The sequence below is a fragment of the Bufo gargarizans genome, chromosome 5, assembly GCF_014858855.1.
Source record: "Bufo gargarizans isolate SCDJY-AF-19 chromosome 5, ASM1485885v1, whole genome shotgun sequence".
Classification (NCBI taxonomy): domain Eukaryota; kingdom Metazoa; phylum Chordata; class Amphibia; order Anura; family Bufonidae; genus Bufo; species Bufo gargarizans.
In genome coordinates, this window is record NC_058084.1 from 341412574 (window position 1) to 341431114 (window position 18541).

Consider the following 18541-nt stretch of genomic DNA (forward strand, 5'->3'; position numbering starts at 1 on the left):
TGTGGTTTTCGTGTTGTTTTATTGCTGCGTTTTTTCTGCACATAGCGTGGCTTACCACTAGTGTTTTTCGTCACAGTGTTTTTCCCTTATAGATAAGGTGTTGGAAAAGCGCCTGAAAAAACTCAAAGACCTACAGCATAATAAAGACAAAAACCTATTTAACAAAAATTCCAGGAAAAAAATAAAGCTTGTGTGTCCTGCATTTCATATTCCCCACAGATCTAGAGCTGGCTTTTTTAGAGCTGAAAAATGCTGCAAAAAATTCAGGTGCAAAAAAAACACCACTGAAAACGCACAAGTGCAGAAAAACACAGCTACAAAACTACTTGTGAAAGAGTTTTTTTTTTTTATATCATTTTTATAACTTTTTTTAACACACATTTTATAAATTACAATTCCCACCCCCCCCATAAACAATCCCGCTCCACTGTCCATGCACTAAGAGATTTCAGATGAACAAGAGATATAAGATACAGTTTAAGGTCCATTCACACGTCCGCAAATGGGTCCACATCCGTTCCGCAATATCGGGAACAGGTGCGGACCCATTCATTCTCTATGGGGCCAGAAGAGATGCGGAGAGCACACTATGTGCTCTCCGCAGCCGCATTTCCGGGGCGCGGCCCCGAACTTCCGGGCCGCGGCTCAGAAAAAAAAATAGAACATGGGGAGTGCCGGCCGGGTGTATTGAGGATGCACAATACACTACAGACGTGTGAATGGACCCTTACTGAATGCAGTATCCAATATAATTCAAACCGATACCAGTCAGATTCTACATCTTATGCTGATCAACTCTGTGGATCCACCCTAAATCTGACTAGGATTTGTGTTGTTAGTATTTTTCCCTTTGTGGTTCGCATTAGGACCATTTTTTTTACATCAGATATCTTTTAATTGAGTTTTATCCATAAACAAATAAAATGCACATCATGTTTACAGGGTCCAAAACAGTTCTGACATAGTAGGATAGAGTACTGACATGACAATAATTGTTGACTCAGAAGTGTTAATCAAGTGCAAGTCCACAACTAACTCCCCCCTTCCCCCATGAGACAACCACAGTAACAGCTGGCTGCCAAAAATCAAAGAATAGGAGAAATAAAAATTCAGGGTTGACTCCCTAAAGAGAAGAAGAATGAAGAGGCTCCCCCGGGGTAGCAGCAAGGAGCAGCCATCGGCATATACCCCTAATTGGATGTAGGTGGACACCACAATGTCATAACTTCAGGCTCCCTATTATCATACTACCCCTCAATTATGAATGTATAAGTCCCCTCGTAAGTGCCAACCACGGACTGCAGACACCGGATCCATCAATCCAGGGGCCCCATATAGCCTCAAATTTCGAGAGGCAGTTTCGATTGAGACAGACACCCCTTTCCAGTCTTATAACAGCATTCAGTCGTGCTATATACTCTGCTATAAAAGGAGGCAGTGGTTGTACCCACTTGGCTGCCAGCGTTCATGCCTGGTACAACATCTTATTTATTCCTATAATAATAGGCATCTGCAGTTGATCAGATACAAAAATGCCCAGTAGGCACATTTTAGGATCGAGAGGGAAATCTGCACTATATACTTTATTGATTAGCTGTATACCTCTCTCCAATATTTCTATTATTGCACAGCAGCTCCATAGCATATGTAACAAGTCAGCCTCTGACTCGCCACATTTTTGGCAACAGGAGTCTTCTCTATATCCAATTTTAAGCAGGAATAGCAGGGTTTTGTACACTCTATGGATAAAAAACTGCTGGGACAGTCTAGCAGCTTTACTCAGGGATAGTTTGGGGGTCAATGCAAGCATCTCCTCCCATGGAGTATCAGTAATACTCCCAACATCCTTTTCCCATTGTGCCTTTACCCTAAGAGGAAAGGCCTTCAGATACTCACCATGCAATGATGGGTAAATTCTCGAAATAGATCCCCTCGCAGATCCTACTGCCACTCAAGCGCCTGTAGTGGCGGTAGGATGTAGATTGCAGCGATAGTATTTTGGATTGGGCATCTAATGCGCATCTTAGCTATAGGTACCTTTAGAAATGATTGGAGGGTAGAGCAAACTCTGAGCACAATTGCTGAAATAGTTTCAGGAGGCCTTGGGGGTACAATTGTTCAATTTTCCAAATCCCTTTTCGTTCCCATATGGAAAATCCTTTCAGTTGGGAAAGTTCTCGTAAGACAGGATTGTTCCATATAGGAGACATATTTAGAAGTTCTGAGACCCCAAAAAGCACTTTAACCTTAGCCCACACTTTCCTCAGAAGTTGGGGCAGATCCTAGTTTTGAATCCACTCCCCCTTCCAAGGCCACCAGGGGCTGAGAGCGTCTCGATGCCCATTAAACTAATCTGCCACTTCTCCCTGTTCTTCCATCCCTTAAAATCCTGCAGCTGAGCAGATACAAAATATAATAATGGGTTGAACATTGCTAAATCTCCTGATTCCTTGTTTCTTTGCAGGGTTTCATATCTTATTTTACTTCTTTTAGTCTTCCACAGCAAAGAACTAAAAACTTGTTGGGTTTTGTAAAATTATTGCATAGAGATTGTGAGGGATAGAAGATCTTTTCTTGTCTTATGTCAGCTATCTTAAAAGGTTGAAGTGCTTGTGATTATTTTAAGATAATATTAAGGTTACATATTTCACATAGTTCCTCTTCTGTCTTTTTCATTTTTAAATGTCATTGCAGCTTTAGCTGTCTGCACCTGGTGTCGTTTCCTCTTATAATTTTCCGAGAAACTAGGTTCCTGATTTGTGGTAAGCTGATCTCTGCAATTCTGGTTTTCATATTTTCTGCTTATGTAAGCAAATGTGATCATGACCTTTATGAGACGTGTGTGGGTGGTTTTCTTCCTCCTTTCAAATCAGTATAATATTTTGTACATTTTGCTTTGAATAAACAGAGACTTGTTTGATCACTGAGTGTCAATCAATCCTCAATGGGTCCCATTACTAAATCTATAGGCAATGATGATTTGGAACTCAGCATAAATTAGAGTAAGGGGTCTTTGCCCCCACAATTTCTTTGGCGCCCAAACGTGGGGCTTGACCAGTGAACTCTGACCTTACGGTTCCGGCCGCAACAGGAGGAGACCCGGACTCACAGATACTACAAACAGCGCTGTAAGGTAAGAAGCTTATTCTTACAAAAATATATCTGTGTTTCCTGTGTCTTCACCTGGGGCCGGGACAGTGGGTCTATTGAAGTTTCTCCGACGGTCAAGCCTTTTAAAATGGTAAGAACCTATTTATGCTGAGATATGGACTTTCATTGGTCTTGGTCTTGGGAAACGTTTGGTTTGGTTATTGGTGTTGTGATTTATAAACTGGTTATTGTTTGGATTTTGTATCGTATCACAGAAAATGCCCGTAGAGGAAATAGTGAACCGTGGAGTCCTCTGAGAAAGTGAGAAGACACTATAGAGTTTTCCTACCTGTAGTATAGTTGATATATTAACAGGAGATTAAGGAGGAAGTCACTATAAGGAAGCAGATTAGGCGATTGCTGAAATTTAGTTTCAACTGTAGATATTTCAGACGTCTGGTAGAAAAATTCTTAACACATAGACATGGGCAATACACAGAGTATACCTGAGGGGGACAAATTAGCAAAACAGATAGTTGAAGATTCAGAAGGGAAGCAAGACAAGAAAAAGACACAGAAGATGTTACAGAAGGCAGGTATGAAACATGGTAACTTAGATTCTGAAGTTTGGGAAAGGTTCAAAAGAACACATAGTGGTTGGATGAAGGATCAGGAATGTGAGGAGGTTGTGGAATGTTGGTGTCGGGCAGCAGAGAAAGTGAAGAATGGAGAAATGGCCAAATGTAACATTTGGAGGAAATTAGCATTATGACACAAGTGTAAAACATGACAATGACAGTGAGACAGAAAAGAAAATATGTCCGCAATCTTCAGCTCCCCCACAGTCATATTCTGGGACGATGGATAGACCAGGCTGGACATGTACAATGTGTATAAACCAGAATCCTGACTGGACGGAAACTTGTAGAGTATGTGGGGCACCCTGACCTAGACTGCGTACAGGACTCTATCCGGTCACCATATGTACCGGATTCACCCCACAAGTCCCTCCACCAGTGGATGGAGGAGGGGGACCAGCAGACAGGAGAGATAATCAAGCCCCCCAGGCACCACCACCCGGTGGTCAAGTCCAATATGTGCAACAGCACATATTGCCTTACTCCCCATGGAGTCCAAAGGACCAAATGGGACTTTTAGGTAGAATTCCTGACCCATTGACAAGACCTATGCCTGCCCACCGTATGATACAACAGATACAAGCCACATATAAGGCGACATTGGCAGACTTAAATGACTTAGTGGCCTTAAAAATGGGAGAATCGCCATATAACCCTCTAAAAGAACAGTTACTGGCTGAAAGGGTAAAAACTGACCAGTCATCATGGTCTGACTGGAAAAAACTGACACATCAGGCATAGAATATTGCAGAATTTTTGGTAGATGGGCCAGGACAATAGAAGATGACAATGCCCATAGTTTAAAATACATAATACAGGAGACTAAAGAAGACGTAGTGGCATTTTAGTCTAGACTACCAACAGTGTGGACTGACATGGGTCAGGATACCACTGGACCCATGGGACAGAAGTTACTGCCATCTGCTTTCATGGAGGGACTGAGACCTGCCCTCCAGACAAAACTGAAGGCGTGTAAGCCTGAATGGAAGGCGACAGCACTACCTCAGTTGCTGTTGCTAAGGGTTTGGAACTAGACATGTCCACTACCAAATCCTAAAAAATCAATATGGTACAAGGACAACAGAGACCATGGTCTGGTCAACAGGGACAGACCAGACAGAGAGGAGCAGTGCCGAATGGGCAGGGACCCTAGGAAGTGTAATGAAAAATATGCCTACCCAGAGCCCTCTAATAAGACAGAAGAAGCCATTTCACAGGGAAGGTGATAAGGGAGGTGATAAGGGAGCCTTGGGGGTCACTCAGGTCTTTCACACAGTCTATCACCCACAGTCCAGTGGCCATGTGGAGAGACTCAACGGCACTATTAAATTAAAATCCAGAGGGGGCATGGCCAACTCCCGGCATGAGAGCACGCGTTTGAGAGCAGCTCCGCTTACCCTCTATAATCCTGCTCCATCCTGACAAACTGCCGACCCCAGGTACAGAGTGGACGGTGTGTAAACGCAGGAGAAGACCCCGCACAATGACGATGGGGCCTAGCAAAGCTCAGACTGCAGCGGAGAGGCTAAAAGAATTTGCCAGGTCTGAGGCCCAGAATGGCACCGTGACCGCATCACCATCGCGCGCGGCGGTCACCCGGGGATAGGCCGCTCAGCATGCAGAGACTGACGAACCCACCGAGCCTGAATTTACTCTCAAGGCTGCATATGATCAGCTGCTAGTGGCGATTTCATCATGTCAGTCCTCGCTGACCGGGAAGTTGGAGGTGTTGAGAGTGGATGTCAGCCTACTCCGCCATGATATGCAGCAGCTGCGGGATCGAGTTAAGACCACTGAGGACCGCGTATCAGCCCTGGAGGACTTGACCAGACCGATTGAAGGGAGAGTGCAAGACCTGGAAAGATCGTGGGTCAATGGCAGCAGAAATGCGACGACTTGGAAAATAGATCGCGTCGCAATAACGTGAGGATCTTGGGCCTACCTGAGAAAGCTGAGGGCAGAGATCCAGCAGCGTTCCTGGAGGCCTGGTTCAAGGAGCAGTTCCCTGAAGCACCGTTCACTCCAGCCTATGCAGTGGAGAGGGCACACCGTGTCCCTGCCAGACAACCACCACCAGGAGCCCCCCCAAGACCACTTCTGGCGCGTCTCCTGAACTGGAGGGATCGCGATCTTCTTCTTAGTCAAGCCAGGCACAAGCAAGACATAAGGCACGATAACGCGAGGATCTCCCACTTTCCGGATTTCTCGGCTGATCTCCAGAAGAGAAGGGCTACGTTTGTAGCAGTCAAGCGACGTCTCTGGGAGCTAAATTTGCAGTACTCCATGGCCTACCCAGCTCGCCTTAGAGTGATAGATGGTGACAAGACTATCTTCTTTAACGACCTCAGAGAGGCTGAGGACTGGGCCTCGAGAGTGGCTGTGCGCCCTCCTCCGCGCTGATTTGCCCCCTGTTCGCACAGCAAGTATTATCTGTTTCTTTATGTTCTCTTTGAGTGGGGCGTTCTTAGAGTTGCCATGACTTTTCTGCGAGTTATACTGATCCCATGCCATGTTATAAAGTCCATGATATTTTGTTGGCCTTAAAAGTTGGCAAGTCTTATATATAGGGGCTCTATGACTACATAGCGGGACACTGTGGTGTCAAGTTCTATTCCATTAAGCAAATGGTGGCAGTTTTCATGATCATGTTGCAACGAGGGAAAGGGGCATTACCTGTGTGGTATTACCAACCATCTACGCCATACAGGTCCCAGAGTTTAGGACCACTCAGTTAGCTGGTCCGGTACCTGACACACTCAGGTCTTTCATGTTATTGTTTGTTATATGTTATGTTGGTGCACGCTCATGTATACTCGTATCAAGTATGGCCAGACTTCTATAACCTTCTTGCAGGAACATTGCTATATTCGTGTGTTCAGATGCATGTACTGATGAGGCACGAATTGAATAAGGGGTTATATGTCCTAGATTCAGAAATTGCATCCTTATGGACCCCCTGAGAGTCATGTCATTGAATGTCAGGGGATTGGGAGACCCAAAGAAGAGGATTGCAGTATTCTCTCAGATTCAGTCTTTTAATCCTCACATTCTGGGACTTCAGTAAACCCATCTCACTCCGGAAACGGGAAATAGGCTTAAAAAACCCTGGGCCCAACACCTATTTAGCGCCTACGGCAGCGCACACTCTAGGGGAGTAGCACTCCTGTTTCATAGGAGCCTGAGATGTGAGATTCATCACTCCATGATTGACCCAGGAGGTCAATACATTTTCTTATTTGCACATATCGACTGTGTTCCTTATGTAATTGTCAATTTGTATAATTCTCCCCCTGCTTCTATCTCCCTGCTGCAGTCAGTTGTGGGCTTTGTGACTCATTACCCCAATGCTCGATTTTTATGTATGGGAGACTTTAATCAGGTCATGAGCGAGGACCTGGATAGATTTAGGTGCAGGGCTGATAGATTGGGGATGAGTGGTGAAGCTACGTCCCTTGCTAGGATCTCTCAGGAAATGGGATGGATAGACATGTAAAGGGCCAGGAACCCACATACCAGAGAATATTCTTGTTTCACACCCTCTAGAGGCGCTCTTTCTAGAATAGACTACCTGTTTGGCAACCCCATAGTCTACACAGACCTGGTAGACATACATCATGGTCCGCAGGGTCCCTCTGATCATGCCCCGGTGCTACCTGAGCTGGAATCCTCTAAATCTCCTGGAATAGGCAGTAAAATGCGCATTCACCCTTTCTGGCTCACCCTATTTGGCCCAACAGACAGAGTCCCTGATCAGCTAAAGGTGTTTTTTGAGGTCCAGGATGCTTCCACTGATCCCTTAATACTTTGGGAGACATTGAAGGCGTATCTTAGAGGTTGTCTCAAGTCTTCCATTTCATATGTCAAGAGAGAAGCGCAGCGTAAAGAGGAGGAATTACTTGCAAGCTGTAAGGTAGCTGAGAGGGTATTCACTGAGTCCCCCACGGAGGAGCATAGAGTTGAGTGGTTGACCAAAAGGTAGACAATATACGCTGCACTTAGAAGAGAAAAGTAAAAGAAAACTCCTCTTCCTTAAGCAACAGGAGTTTGAGATAGGCAATCAGGCAGGGAAATTACTGGCTCATATAGCGCGGGCTAACACTATGGCTCCACCAGTACTTCGCCTTCGGGAGACTGATGGTCGCATAGTGGAAACGATTCAAGATATATTAAAATGCCTCCATGCTTTCTATGCGGACCTATATAGGTCAGCGGTTAATTACACTGAGCAGGACTTGGCGATTTACCTTGCTGAGGTCTCATATCCCAGACTAAGTGATCTGGATAAGGGTATCATGGAAGAGGATATCACTTTGGAGGAAGTGGAAAGAGCTATTATGGACCTGCCCTCAGGGAAGGCCCCTGGACCTGACGGCATCCCGGTGGAAGTGTACTCTAGGTATAAGGAGGGTCTGGCTCCGCAGCTACTGAGGCTGTATGGGGCTGTGCACTTCAGGGGATCAATGCCAGATTCAATGTACGATGCTTCCATTGTTCTGATATTGAAACCTGGCAAGGACCCGCTGGACTGTGGATCTTATCGTCCAATCTCGCTTCTGAACTTGGATTATAAAATCCTGACTAGGATCTTAGCTAACAGATTGAATAAGGTGATAACATCCGTGATTCACTCTGATCAATCAGGTTTTATGCCGGGAAGGTCCACCTCGGATAACATCAGGAGAACGCAGGTGATTGCGCAAGTGGGCGCTGCAGGGAAAGAAAGGTGGGCCTTAGCTTCATTAGACACGGCCAAAGCATTTGATTCCCTAGAATGGCCCTTCTTAATAGCTGTACTGAGGAGCTTTGGCTTTGGTCCCAATTTTATTAGATGGATCACTATACTCTATAATGATCCCTCTGCAAGTATCCAGCTCAATGGCTCACACTTGGAAAAGATCTACACAGAGGAACCAGGCAGGGTTGTCCGTTCTCACCTCTTCTGTTCGCAATAGCGATAGAACACTTGGCAATAAGAATTAGACAGGATCCAGTATACACAGGGGTGTCAATGGGAAGCAGGGAGGAGAGAATAGGATTGTATGCGGTTGACCTGATACTATTTATGTCTAGTCCGGAGGTGTCCCTTCCAAGGGCGATTGAGGTCATTGCGTTGTTTGGGTGTTATTCAGGACTACACATAAACTGGGGTAAGTCTGCCATCATGCCTCTATGGGAACACGACTGGGCGGATTACCACCACAACTTACCAGTAGTTGATAGATTCAAATACCTTGGAGTAGTGATCACTAGAGTACCGCAGCTCTCCTATGTCCTGAATGTTGAGCCCCTGGAAACACTGTTCCAAGAAAAAATGAAAACGTGGGAGTCCCTTCCATTGTCAGCCATGGGCAGACTAAATTTGGTGAAAATGGTTCTGTTACCCAAAGGTCTATATTTATTGTCTCACGCCTACACCCAGATTCCCCAAGGTTTCTTTAAACGCATTCATGCCTTGGTCACTGCCTTTGTCTGGGGGAAGGCTAGAAGGAAACTTTCACTCCCGGTTCTTCAGAGGTCAAAGCTGCAAGGGGGTGCTGCCCTACCTGATTTTTTTTTTCTACTTTATCGCTAGCCAGCTGAGATTTCTGAAGAGTTGGGTTACCAAGGCTCCGAGGCCCAATGCAGAATATTACTTGCATGAGTATCTGCAGGTTACTACATTATGGCCCATACTGGAAGGTGTGGGACGCCTACAAAAGTGCACTCTTCCAATTCATAAATTAGCCCATCAGACATGGCAGGCCTCCAAGTTGAGTACGTATAAAGATCTTCCTAGTGGCATCCCCATTTGGGAGAACTGTATGTTTCCCCATCTGTCGGGACTAGACGGGGTAGTGGAGTGGAGAAGATACGGGATTCAAGCGCTGGGGGATATATACGAGGGCAATCAGCTGCTCACATTCTCTCAAATCCAAGACAAATTCTTGGTGCCGAGCACCTTTTTTTATAGGTACCTTCAGCTGCGTCATGCACTTCAAGCCCAGTTTAGGGGTGGAAGCAGATGTATATCCAAGTATCCTATCATTGGGATTCTGAAATCCCAAGGCCCTAGAGGAATAGTGTCAGTCCTCTACACTCACTTGCTCGATTGTCGCATGCTGGTAACCCCGTTGGCTGTTGAGGAAAGGTGGAAAAAGCTCATACCCTCCTTGACCTCTGAGGAGTGGGAGGAGGCTTTAATAGCTCCAACTAGAGTTTCCCCCTCTATTAATAACAGGATGATTCAGCTCTTTATTCTACACTACAGTTATTTAACTTCCACTAGGCTCCACAAGATGGGCAGGATGGATCACTCCAGGTGTCACAGATGTGGTGTGGAGGGTGCAGATTTTTGGCACATGATTTGGGATTGCCCATCTATTTATCAGTATTGGATATCGGTACTGGAGATTCTCAAGGCCCTGGTGCCTCCAACATTGCAGCTGTGCCCCAAGATGTGCAATCTAGGTATAGTGGATGAAGAGTCTTGGTCACATTATCACAGGATTTTCCTGGAAAGAACACTGTTTATGGCCAGAAAGGCGATTGCCCTGCGTTGGATGGGTGATACTCCCCCTACAAAGGGTCAGTGGCTTTCCTTAGTTAATAGCGCGGTCTCTATGGAGAATATAGTCTACAAGCATAGAGGATGCCCGCAAAAATTTGACAGGGTCTGGGGGGACTGGTGTTCGTCCCCACTTACCATGCATGAAACGCGCCAGTACTCGGCTGCCAGCAACCCTTACTAGCCCTCTCAAAGCAAGGGGTCGGGCTTGATGGATAGCTTTGTATGAACTATTTACGCTTAAGTGTTCACTTGTATGTGTTATGTACCTGTAAGTCTATGTTCCATAATAGTATCGTCTGTGCATCTATTGTGCATGTCGTGCCTAGGTGACTCTAGCTGATTGTTACCTTAGCCTCTAATGTGCATTGTATCTGCATTTATGAATGACTCCTGCGAGGGTCACTGTGATATTCTGTGTGCCATACTTGTCATATTACTCTTTAATAAAACGAGTTAAAAAAAAAAATTAAAATCCAGAAGGCTATGAAGAAAACCGGGAAGCCCTGGACAGAGTGCCTCCCCCTTGCCCTGTACTCCATCCGCACCACCCCAGGGAAAAGATCTGGCCTATCCCCATATGAAATCTTGTTTGGTTCTGTACCCAAACTGGGGCTGTATTTTCCTCAACAGTTGCAGCTCCAGACTGACAGCATGGTCAGTTACATGAAGGCCCTCACCCGCAGGTTGGAGCACAGTCATAAACAAGTGTTTGCTTCCATTCTAGATCCAGACTCAGTGGAAGGGACGCACCCCCTGGTGCCTGGTGAGTGGGTTGTCATAAAAAGGCACGCGAGAAAGATATTTGAGCACAGATTTGATGGTCCCTTCCAAGTTTTGTTAAAGACTGAGACTGATGAAAAAGTAAATGGAAAACTCAACTGGATACACACTTCTCACTGCAAGAAAGTCTTGTGCTTAAAGGCCATGTTTTATTATGCTGAAAAACTGTTGTTATATAAAAAGCATAGTATTGAGTATGTGCGGTCCAGATTCACTCTTACTTGTTATATTTATTCAAACAGTAGTACAAGTAGTGCTAATAATACTAGTCATTTACATTATAATCAAGCTTATGTGTATCAATAAAGTTTGTAAAAAGAAGAAGAAACAATATCGAGATTATTGAGAGTATCTGTGGTACTGTTTCTCCCATTGAAGGGATCCCAAAGGCCAGAATAGGATTAATTTGTTCTAAAGTACTTCTGGGCGGTGACAGTCCACTGATGTCTCAAAGATGGAGGGTCCATCTTGAATATTTGTATCAATGCTTGTTGTAATTTTGCTTGTAATAATGGTATATTGTATTCTGCCATGTATTAGAAGACTGCTTGAAAAGACTGTAGACAGAAGTAACTTTTTACCAATTCTGTAGTGAGACCATGGATGAGCTTGGAACCCTGGTTCAACTAAACTTTGCACGGCTGCCGGCAGATGTACATTTCATCCATGGGGTGAAACATCTGGGGTACGTCCGGCTAGAATTTACGGGCTCACCGTTGTCTCAAATGGGGGAAATGTGAGGGATAGGAGATATTTTCTTGTCTTATGTCAGCCATCTTAAAAGGTTGAGGACAAGAGATCTTTCCTTGTCTTATGTCAGCCATCTTAAAAGGTTGAAGTGCTTGTGATTATTTTAAGATAATGGTTACATATTATACATACTTCCTCTTCTGTCTTTTTCATTTTTAAATCTCATTGCAATTTTAGCTGTCTGCACCTGGTATTGTTTCCTCCTACAATTTTCTGAGAAACTAGGTTCCTAATTTGTGATTAAGTTGGTTTTTTCTGTAAGCAAATGTGATCATGACCTTTATGAGACGTGTGTAGGTGGTTTTCTTCCTCCCCCAAATCAGTATAGGATTATGTCAATTTTGCTTGCAATAAACAGAGACTTGTTCGATCACTGAGTGTCGGTCAATCAATCCTCAATGGGTATCCATTACTAAATCTATGGGCAATGATGATTTGGAACTCAGCATAAATTTGAGTAAAGGGTCTTTGCTCCGACAGGGATCTATACCGGTGAGTTAAGAAGTATATATAGGAGCTGCGGTATTAGCACCCTGCCTATTAGAGACAGTGGCAACTTATGCCAGGAAGCAGCTTTAAGCTTAAACTTAGCCAATAGCAGCACTACTTTGTCTTGTATGTATCTATGTGGATTAATAGATACCTCAACACCCAGATATTTAAAGGATGGCACAACTTTGAGATTAGCATGAAGAAGACAGAGACTCTGTGGAGGCGGGGACAATGGCAGTATCACTGACTTGCTCCAATTAATAAGCAACCCAGATTACTTGCCAAATTCAGAAATCAGAGATATGATAGGGTCTATTGATGAGGCCAAATCTCCTACATATAGCAGCACATCCCCTTTTAAAGCCAGCTATTAGTGTTGTAGTCCTGTGCAGACACGCTGGAGGCTCTATGGCAATGGCAAAAAGAAGGGACCCTTGCCTTCCCCTCTCTAAGGCCAGTGCCGGGGAAATGTCCCCATTGACCCGGATTTTAGCTCTTGGCTCATTATTAAGCAATTTCACCCACTTTAGGAAAATCGGGCCAAACCCTATTTTGGTCATAACTGCCCACAGTATTAATGACACTCAGTAACCTATTAGCTAGGACCTTGGCTAGTACTTTAATGTCCACTGTTAACAGGAAAATGGGCCGATAAAATCCACCTGTGTAGGAGCTTTACCAGGTTTTGGGATCACCACCACAAATTGCCTCTCTCATCGAACTGGGAAGGATGCCAGTCCGAAGAGAGTCATTTTAGACATCGAGGAGATGTGGGAGTAAAATCACTTAGAAAATTCTCCCGCCAAGCTGTCCCCACCAGGCGCCTTCTCAAGTTCCTCTAGCATTATCTCAAGTTCCTCCAGAGAAATTTCTATATCAAGCAGCTGTCTATGCTCCACAGAGAGAGTAGGCATGAAAATGGCTGATAAATAATCTCTGTCGAGTTAACTACTATAGTGCCTTAGACCTACTGTATATACATCCTTGAAATAAGCATGGAACACTCCCAAGATATCAGTAGCTCCAATAACCAATTCCCCCTCTACATTACTAATGGAGGTCACACAGTAAGTGACCAGCACTCTCCCCCTCAGTGAAAAACCTCTGGATCTTGAAAAATTGCTTATTTCCAGTTCTAACTTGAATGTTCTTTCAACAAGCCCTTGGCTTCCTTCCCGCTAGCTGCATTTTCCGGTGACGGACATTAAATAAATTTACACTCTGTGGACAAAACACTGTTGGAGAGCTCCACCATCAGAGCCTTGCATTTGGTCTTGTGCACACTAATACTTTTGATATATAATCCTCTGACATATGCCTTCATTGCGCCCCATACCATGGGTCCAGATGCAGACCCTATGTTGTGACTAAAAAAGTCTACAATGGCACTAGAAACTGTAGTAGCCATGTCCACTAGATGGAGCCAGAACGGGTTAAGACGCCATAGGGGTCTTGGACCTTGTCCCAAATTCCCTAGGCGCAGCTGTATCAGAACCAGGGAATGTTCAGAGATGCTGCGGGGAAGGTAAGTGACCTCCTGAGTTATAGCCATTAAGGATGGAGATCCAAACACCAGGTCTATTCTAGACCGCAAGTAATGTGAGGAGGAGTAGCATGAGTACTGTTGCTCCCCCTTATACATAACCCTCTATAGGTCATATAAAATCAATCTCTATCAGCAACCTAGCCAGTGGGGTGGGGGAGGTACCAGGGCCACGGGCAGCTGAATCAAACTCATCTAGGAACCTGTCCAAATACATATTAAAGAATCCTACCAACAGAATAGGTACATAAGGGCATTTAGCTGCGAATGCTATAAGTCTTTTCAGAATCTCACTAGAATACGGCGGGGAGATGTACACTGCCACCAATATCAGGTTAAAGTGGAGTATGGAGCATTTAACTCATACAAACCGTCCCTTACTATCAATACAGGTATCTCTAGCAACAAAGGGGAGAGTTCTATGTACCAGGATACTAACTTCCCGTGCATGTGTGCAGTAGGTAGAGTGAAACTCATGCGCCATCCACACCTTATGAATCAGATTGGTTTTGTCGAGAGTAAGATGTGTTTCAGAAAGAATATTGCCGATTGGTGTGTTTGCAAAGCGCGAAAGACAGCATGCCGTTTAGAGGTCTAGCCTAATCTCTGCCCATTCCAAGCAATAATCTTAAGGGAACCCATCATCAAACCATCTCCAGAAAAGAACTAGCCCAATGCTGCTTACCCCGAGAGAGCCATTGCACAGCCCAAAGTAAAACATATATAGTGTCTTGTCTGCCCCCCCAAACCCACCATTCCCACCCAAATAAACCCGCTAACAAAACAGACATTTCTCCATGCATTGGAGAAGCTGGGGTAAAAGAAATTCCTGATTCCTGATCCCTGAATGTAGATACAGACTAAGGGCTCTTTCACACTTGAGTTCTTTTCTTCCGGCATAGAGTTCCGTCGTCGGGGCTCTTCGCCGGAAGAATCCTGATCAGTTTTATCCTAATGCATTCTGAATGGAGAGAAATCCGTTCAGGATGTCTTCAGTTCCGTACCGTAACGTTTTTGGGCCGGAGAAAATACCGCAGCATGCTGCGCTTTTTGCTCCGGCCAAAAATCCTGAACACTTGCCGCAAGGCCGGATCCAGAATTAATGCCCATTGAAAGGCATCAATCCGGATCCGGCCTTAAGCTAAACGTTGTTTCGGCGCATTTCCGGATCCGACGTTTAGCTTTTTCTGAATGGTTACCATGGCTGCCAAGACGCTAAAGTCCTGGCAGCCATGGTAAAGTGTAGTGGGGAGCAGTATACTTACCGTCCGTGCGGCTCCCGGGGCACTCCAGAGTGACGTCAGGGCGCCCCACGTGCATGGATGACGTGATCGCATGGCACGTCATCCATGCGCATGGGGAGCTCTGACGTCAGAGCCGCACGGACTGTAAGTATACTGCTCCCCCGCTACCCACTACTACTATGGCAACCAGGACTTTAATAGCATCCTGGCTGCCATAGTAACACTGAATGCATTTTGAAGATCCGGCGTGTAATTCCGGCAAATGGAGTACACGCCGGATCCGGATAACGCAAGTGTGAAAGAGCCCTAACAGAAATAGCATAGTATATGCTCTAACAGTGCTACTACAGCATTGGGACCTGGCACAACTTAATGTTATGACTTTCCGCAGTACAGACTAAGGCTACTTTCACATCAGCGTTTTTGCAGGATCTGCATGGAAGGCAGCGCGATGCCTAAGGAAGGCATCGCGCTGCCTTCCGGTGAAGAGCCTGTGAGATCCAGCCCCCTGGATCTCACAGGCCGGAAGCTGTATGAGTAATACACACAGTATTACTCATACAGCCAATGCATTCCAATACAGAAGTATCGGAATGCATTGTAAAGGATTAGACCCCCAAAAGTTCAAGTCCCAAATTGGGACAAAAAATAAAGTGAAAACAAAGTTGAAAAAATAAAGTTTCCCCCCAAAAAATACTTCAATTACTCTTACCGGTAATATGTTTTCCATGAGCCCATGACAGCACCTGTGAGAGAGATCCTCCCCCCTCCAGACAGGAAACAGGAACTTCCCAGATCTTTAAATTGGTCCCTTGCCTTCCACTGCTCAGTATTTGACAAGATTCCTGGGACCAGCAATGCACCTATATATAGTGAAAACTAAAAACACAAGCGAGAAAGCATACCAGAAAAAAACTCTGCGCCAAATATATGCCAGTCATACCTCCTCTTTGGCACAATACTAAAGAATAGATTTCTCTCTTTTTTTATATTTTATTATTTAAGGGAGGGAATTATGTAGGTGCTGTCATGGGCTCATGGAAAACATATTACCGGTAAGAGTAATTGAAGTATTTCCATTACGCCCCATGACAGCACCTGTGAGAGACTAGACTAGATAACTATTAGGGAGGGACTACAGCCTGCAGTACCTTTCTCCCAAAAGACATATCCTGTACAGAAGAAAGGTCCAACCTATAGTGCTTGTAAAACGTAGAGGGGGAACTCCACGTTGCAGCCTTACAGATTTGTTCGATGGTAGCGCACCCTTTTTCTGCCCAGGAAGAGGCTACTGCCCTGGTGGAATGGGCTGAAAAATCTAAAGGGACCTGACAATCTGATAGTGAATATTCCAGACCTATCGCTCTCTTGATCCATCTGGCTAAGGTACGGCTTGTAACTTTCAAGCCCCTGTTCTGACCCTGAAACTAAACAAAGAGTTGCAGGGTTTTTCTAAAGCCCTTCGTAGACTCTAAATATGCACAGACACACCTTCTAACATCTAAAGTATGAAAAGATCTTTCTCCTTCATTCTTTGGGTCCTGACAAAAGGAAGGGAGAACTATTTCCTGAGACTTATGGAATACCAACACTACTTTGGGTAGGAATGCAGGATCCGGTTTGAAAACAATTCTATCCTCCAAAATCTGAGTATATGGTGGGGAAGAGGACAAAGCGGATAGTTCTCCTACTCGTCTGGCAGATGTAATGGCCACTAAAAATACGGTCTTATAGGACAGCATCTTTAAGGGGATGTCCCCCAGAGGCTCAAACAGGGCCTTGGTTAGAGCAGAAAGAACCAGGTTAAGGTCCCATGGGGCTGACTTAGATCTAACTATAAGACATAGTCTAGAGGATCCCCTAATGAACCTTTTGACCCAAGGATGAGTAGCCAATCGAAAGTCAAACAGGACACTCAGTGCCGAGACCTGTACTTTGAGAGTGCTGGGTTTAAGCCTTTTGTTAAGGCCTTCCTGTAAAAAGTCTAAAATTAACGGGATCTTGGGTGAGCTCAAGTCTAAGCCTGGACCTGCAAACCGAAGGAAGGTTTTCCATACCCTCAGATAGATTTCGGAGGTGACTTTTTTCCTACTAGCTAGGAGAGTCCATGACTTGTTCTGATAGGGCTCTAGACCTGAAGAATGTCCTCTCAAAATCCAAGCTGTCAGGTGGAGGTTCTTGACTTCCGGATAATGTAGAGGGCCCTGATATAATAGGTTCTGTCTCTCTGGAAGCACCCAGGGATCGGCTATTGATAGTCTCCTCAACCAAGCAAACCAGACTCTTCTTGGCCAGAATGGTGCTATTAGTATCACTGTTACCTGTTCCCCCCCTGATCTTCTGGATAACTCTGGGCAATAAGCTGATGGGAGGGAAAGCATAGACTAGGCCCTTCCCCCATGTCTGTGAAAAGCGCATCCGTGCCCATCGACTGATCCTCCCTGCTGAGAAAAAAGAACTTTTCGCACTTAGGCGAATAGATCTATCGTAGGGGATCCCCATAGGACCTGTATTTGGTGAAACACTTCCTGATTCAGACACCAATTCGCCTGACTGAATCTGTGTCTGCTGAGAAAGTCCACCTGGTGATTCTCTGAGCCTTTCAAATGAACCGCTGAGAGAGAAAGAGCTTTCCCCTGTATTAACAAGAAAATCCTGGATGCCAGCTGCATTAGTTGATAGGATCTTGTTCCCCCTTGTTTGTTTACATAAGCTACCACCGAGGCGTTGTCTGATAGGATCCGGACATGTTTTTGAGACAAAGATGGGAGACTTTCCTTTAGTGCGCACAGGACTGCTCTCAACTCCCTGGCATTTTGGGACTGAGCACTCTGGGTACTTGACCAAGGACCTCCGAAAAAAAAAAAAACTGAATGGGCCCCCCATCCCCAAGGACTTGCATCGGTGGTTATTATTAAGGGGTCGTGTCTCACCCACTCTACCCCCTGACTGAGGTTTGAGGTTCTTAGCCACCAAGCTAGGGACCAGGTTACTGACCCTGGGACCACAATCTTGTGATCCAGGGATAGCGACCTCCCGTCCCAATTGACTGGAACAAGGACTGCCTTTTCCAGGAGGTTGTTTATTTCCTCCGAAAGTGCCACATGTTTTGGAGAATTTTGGTTTAATGAAGTAATTTTGAATGTCCTGGGTGGTAGTCTCTTGAAGTCTAGGCAATAGCCTTCCTTTATAATATCCTTTACCCAGGCGCTTGCGGTAATATTTCACCAGGCCGGAAAAAATAAAGAAAGACGATCGCCTACTTGGGGTCTGGCGTCATTGTTGAGTGGAACTTGATGTTTGAGGTCTGGATTTAAACAGCACACTTTTTGATTTATCAGATTTCCACTCCCTCCTTTTCTTTTGATCCCCAAACCCTTTCCTTCTTTCATTACTCCGAAATGGCTTCCCCTGTTTAGGAAAGGACTGTGCTGGAAATCATTTTTTCTTATCAGAT

At 45.0% G+C, this 18541-nt stretch overlaps 1 protein-coding gene across 1 annotated transcript in view; it reads right to left on the reverse strand.

Moving 5' to 3' along the window:
• Positions 1-18541, reverse strand: part of LOC122939447 (glyoxylate/hydroxypyruvate reductase B-like) — a 66292-nt gene that overhangs the window by 16722 nt on the left and 31029 nt on the right. The window lies entirely within an intron of this gene.